The sequence below is a fragment of the Meriones unguiculatus genome, chromosome X (genome assembly GCF_030254825.1).
Source record: "Meriones unguiculatus strain TT.TT164.6M chromosome X, Bangor_MerUng_6.1, whole genome shotgun sequence".
Lineage (NCBI taxonomy): Eukaryota > Metazoa > Chordata > Mammalia > Rodentia > Muridae > Meriones > Meriones unguiculatus.
In genome coordinates this window covers 105,777,710-105,783,709 of record NC_083369.1, presented here as the reverse complement: position 1 = coordinate 105,783,709, position 6,000 = coordinate 105,777,710, and positions in this window count along the sequence as shown.

The window sequence follows — 6,000 nt, the reverse complement described above, 5'->3', positions numbered from 1 at the left end:
AGCCTTAACTTTTCCTGGGTCTTAATAGAATGAGTTTACTGCTGCTGTCTTGTAGACAACGGTTAACTACTTTTTCTAAAGTGTGTATCTCAATATGATAGTGATACTAATATACTTCCTTTTGTAAACAAAAATTCAAATGAAAAAAAAATTTCATATGAGTTTCAGGAAATCAAAAAATCATGAGACCTGAATCTGGCATAGCTCAAACAGGCCCCAGATGAGTTTTTCCCTTGCACTTGGAATTACTCATTTTCCCATTTACTAGACAAATTTTTAAGTTCTGTCTCTATTCTAAATTTGTCTCAGCAGATTTTCACTGGGCATTTACTGAATCTATTTGAAGATTCACTGAATTTTTGAGGATCAGCTACAGACTGCAAGCTGGTATCTGGACTTTCTGGAAGCTGATATGATTGCTCCCTACCATTTCAGGTGGATCAACTAACCAGACACTTCTGAGGACTGCATTTCAGCCTTCCTAGTTCCTGATTCCAAAGGTCTGATTGTCAGAACTGAAGTAATTTCAGAAGAAGAGGCCTCTACCCATAATCCCACCTAACAGGCTGAAATGCTTAGTCAAAAGGGGCTCTCTGACTTTAGGTATTATCTTGGGGACCTTCTTAGCTGGAGCAACAACAGGACAAAAAGCCTGGAGACACTAGAGAGAAAAAAATTTCATAGGATGGTTTAAATCCTGGTTTAACAGTTCCTCTTGGCTTAGTACCCTTATATCCACCCTGAAGGGACCCCTAATCATTTTGATTATACCTTGGGCCTTGTATTTTAAATTGTTTGATGGCTTTCATGAAGAATGCTTGGAAGTGATACAGTTAATGGTACTCAGATCCCATTGTGGAAAGGTAAATATGGAGGGCACTAGAGGTCATTTCTGGAAGACACAAGATTAGGTGTTCAAATAATCATGGGAAGAGGGGAATGAATGACCAAAGAATTAAAAATTAGTTGTTTTTTATTTGGGGAGGGTTTCTTGAATTAATGTCTAAAGCACTGCCTGAATGAAGGCCAGCCAGGTGGAGACATGTCCAGCCATCAGTGGGAAGGAACCAAACATACTGCATTCTTTTCCTGCCCACTAGAGATACAGTTGCTAGGAAACTGGCCTAGATAGACTGGCCGGAACCACTTAAAGAGATACCATTTCCTGCCAACCCAACCACATGGCCAGCACAGAAACTTTTATGGACTTGGAGCCTAAAGTGAATCAATTATTTCAAAAGTCAGTTTCCCTTACCCAATCGTGTAACACCAAGGCTTGGAGTTCCTGCCCACAGCTTGTGGTTGTGCCCTTTAAAAACCTTGTTTCCCTAGACCTCCCCTCAGCATACTTTTCTGTTTCCACAGGAATCTTGAGACCCAAGCTCGAGGTTGTATCCAATAAACTCTCATGTGTTTTGCATAAGAGTCAATTCCTGGTGGTCTTTAGGGGTATCAGAAACAGGGCATAACATTCTCTTAATCTATTTTATTCTCAAAAAGCAGCTAAACACTGACTGGAATAAACATAAGTGTGTGTTACAAAGTGATTTTCTTCACCCTTTGAAAAATATGTATGTTCATTTGTTAACCTCCAGTGTGATGCTGTTAGGAATAAAATTTTTGAGAAGTAATAAGATTTACATGAGGTCATGAAATTCGAATTTTCATGTTGAGAAAGATACCAGAGATTTTTCTGTCCCTCTTATTTAAGGACATAGGAGAAGCGGAACATTTGCAAAGCAAGAAAGCAGTGCAAATCAGACACTGAAGCTCAGTTTTTAAATTTTTCCTTTTATTGAAAATAGATTCTTTCCTCATGCAATATTTCTTGATTATCATTTTCCCTCCCTCTTTTCCTCCAAGTTCCACCACTATCTCTCCTCCCAAACAAGCCTACCCTTTTTCTGTCCCTCACTAAAAAAGAACAGGCATCTATGAGATACCAAATATGACAAAATAAGTTATAATAAGATGAAGCAAAAACTATCGTATTGAAGTGGGACACGGTGCCCCAAAAGGAGTAAAACAGTCCCAAGAGCAGGCTCAAGAGTCAGAGAACCATTCTTTGTCACTGTCTGGAAGCCCATAAAAAGACTAAGCTAATAGCTGTAATATATATGCACAGGACTTGGTGTAAAGCCAGGTGTAGGCCTTGAGGTTTTTGCTTAAGTTTCTATAGGCTTATATTGAGTTGAATAGTTGATTCAAAGGACCTTGTTCTCCTGGCATCCTACATCCTCTGGCTTTTAGAATCTTGATGAACTACTAGAAACAAGCATTTGTTATTTAATCTATCATAGCATTTCATTACAGCCAAATAAGTAAAATGAGACATATGATACAGAGAGGAAGACAACAGTTGTACCCTAAAGGTGGTAACAATTCAGTAGTAGAATCAAGCACATTCAAGCAATAGCATTGAAAATGAGAAAAGTGTAAAATAATAACACAAGCCTTGCATAGTGGCAGAAAAGAGTCAATTCATCTAGATACTTCCAGGTAAGTTTCACAGATAAGAATTCATTTGACTTTGGTTTCACTGAAAAAGGATTCTTACAGGTGGCAAAAATAAAGACAGTCTAGGATGTAAGTAGAATACAGAGAAAGATAAGGACTTGGCATGATTCTGGAAAGAAAACACTATACCAGCTTTATGGGAGCTTGGTTTTTTGTTTTCTTTTATGTTTTGAAAAGAGCATAAAGATGTAAAATAATGATGGTCATAACAGCTGCCTGCTCACCTTTCACTAAAGTACATGCCTGTGAAGTATGTGTGTGTGTGTGTATTTGTGTTTGTGTGTGTGTATGTGTCCTTGATTTGTTTATTCTTAGAATACAGTGTAAAGTCCTTGAAGGTTGGTTCAAGAAGGTTTTTCATGGTGAAATCATAACAGTTGTTTAGCAACAATTCTTTAGTCCATACAGTGGAGAGTACGTTTGTGGTTTGACTGAACAGAGTGAAGGTAGTGAAGATAAAGAAAGCCCTCAAAATGACATTGGTGCACTTCAGAGAGCAAAGAACATGTCAAACTAATGATGTTAACTTTGTAGAAATAATATGGAAATACTCTGTGAAGTATTTAAGTTTTAGAATTGACAGGGACTGATCTAGATAGTATATATCAACAAGGAAAGAATATAATCATAGTAAATTGTTACACTATTCACAAGCTGCAGTGATATCATATCTCCATTCTCCTAAATCTTATCAACAGGAAAGCCTCTGTTCAGTTAATTGGACTCAAGTGTTTAGCCAAGTATATATCACATATATATTCTTACATCCTGTGCTTTTGTATAATCACAGTTTGTTAATTTGTTTCAGAAGGTTTTAACACCCTATTTAATTCAGATTGATTGCTTTCCAGGTTCGTGGTGACTATTAAAGCTGAAGTCTGATGTCTTCTTTTATTCTTTGTTTTATTTTATTATATTTTAATTATTTTGTGTCCCGACTGTAGCCCCCTCCTTCCATCCACTCCCAATCCTCCCGTCCCTTAATTTCCTCTCATGCTTCTCCTCCAGTCCACTGAGAAGAAGGTCCTTCTCCCCTTCCTTCTGACCCTAGCCTATCAGGATGCATCAGGACTGGCTGCATTCATTGTCTTCCTCTCTGGCCTGGCAAGGATGCACCCTGCAGGCAGAGGTGATCAAAGTGCTTGTCACTGAGTTCATGTCAGAGAGAGCTGCTGCTCTGTTTCCTGGGGAACACATTTGGAGACAAAGTCTATGAGCTACATCTGAGCAGGAGTTTTAGGTTGTTTCCATGCATGATCCTTTTTTTTAATTTATTATACTACACATTTAATTTATTAAAGCAATAATTTATAGTGAAATAAAATAATTAAATATTGTTTAGAGCATCGAAAATTATTTGGTTTTCTAAAGTTTTTGTGATCATTTTTTTAATTTTATTTTTTTTATCAGTTACATTTTATTAATTCTGTATCCCAGCTGTATCCCACGCCCTCATTCCCTCCCAATCCCACCCTCCCTCCCTCATCTCCACCCTGCGCCTTTCCAAGACCACTGATGGTGGAGGGCTCCTCCCCATTCATCTGATCATGTTTTATTAGGTATCTTCAGGACTGGCTGCAAAGTCCTCCTCTGTGGCCTAACAGGACTGCTCCTCCCTTGGGGTTGGGGAGGTCAAAGAGCCAGCTATTGAGTTCCTGTTAGAAATAGTCCTTGTTCCCCTTACTATAGGAAACCAATTGGTTACTGAGCTACCACGGGCTACATCCAAGCAGAGGTTCTAGGTTATATCCATACATGGTCCTTGATTGAATGTCAGTCTCTGAAAAGACCCTGTGCCCAGATATATTTATTTGGTCCTTGTGGAGCTCCTATCCTTTCCCCATCAGACTAACTCCCCTTCTTTCTTATGATTCCCTGTACTCTGATGAAGGTTTGGTTATGAGTCTTTGTATCTGCTTTGAAAACACTGCTAGTTAGAGTCTTTCAGATGTGCTCAGTAGATGCCTGTTATACATTCAATGCACATCCCATCTGTCTTTCTAAACGAGGATTGATCATCTTACCCCATGTCTGCTCTATTGATTATCTTTTTTAGGTGTATAGATTTCATTATGTTTATCACATCTTATAGGCCTGTATAAGTGAGTAGATACCGTGTTTGTCTTTCTCCTTCTGGGATATTTCACTCAGAATGATCTTTTCAAGATCCAACCATTTGCCTGCAAATTTCATGATTTCCTCATTTTGATTGCTGAGTAGTATTCCATTGTGTAAAAATACCACAATTTCTGTATCCATTCCTCCGTTGATGGACATCTGGGTTGTTTCCAGGTTCTGGCTATTACAAATAAAGCTGCTATAAACATGGTTGAGCAAATATCTCTTTTGTATACTTGAGCAAAGTTTGGGTATATACCTAGCAGTGGTATAGCTGGGTCTTGAGGAAGCACTATTCCTAATTGTATGAGAAAGTGCCAGATTGATTTCCAAAGTGGTTGTACCAGTTTACATTCCCACCAGCAGTGGAGGAGGGTTCCCCTTTCTCCACAACCTCTCCAGCATGTGCTGTCACTTGAGTTTTTCATCTTGGCCATTCTGATGGGTGTGAGGTGAAATCTCAGGGTCGTTTTGATTTGCATTTCCCTGCTGGCTAATGAGGTAGAGCATTTAACCACTAATAACATAAAGTACCTTGGGGTGACACTAACCAAGCAAGTGAAAGACCTGTTTGAGAAAAATTTCAAGTCTCTGAAGAAAGAAATTGAAGAAGATATCAGAAGATGGAAAGATCTCCCGTGTTCATGGATTGGTAGGATTAACATTGTGAAAATGGCCATCCTGCCAAAATCAATCTACAGATTCAATGGAATTCCCATCAAAATTCCAACTCAATTCTTTACAGAACTTGAAAAAAATATTCTCAGATTCATATGGAGAAACAAAGAACCCAGAATCTCCAAAACAATCGTGTACAACAACAGATCATCTGGAGGTATCTCCATCCCCGATACCAAGTTGTACTACAGAGCAATAGTAATAAAAACTGCATGGTATTGACATAAAAACAGCAAGGAGGCTCAATGGAACCGCATAGAAGACCCGGAAATAAACCCACACACCTATGAATACTCGATTTTCGACAAAGAAGCCAAAACTATTCAATGGAAAAAAGACAGCATCTTCAACAAATGGTGCTGGTCCAAATGGATGTCTACATGCAGAAAAATGAAAATAGATCCATATTTATCACCCTACACAAAACTAAAGTCCAAGTGGATCAAAGACCTCAACATAAAACCAGATACTCTAAATCTGTTAGAAGAAAAATTGGGGAGCAGCCTAGAAATCATTGACACAAGAGACAACTTCCTGAACAGAACACCAACAGCAAAGGCTCTAAGAGCAACAATCAATAAATGGGACCTCATGAAACTGAAAAGCTTCTGTAAAGCAAAGGATACTGTCATCAAACCAAAATGACTGCCTACAGATTGGGAAAGAATCTTCACTAACCCTTTATTA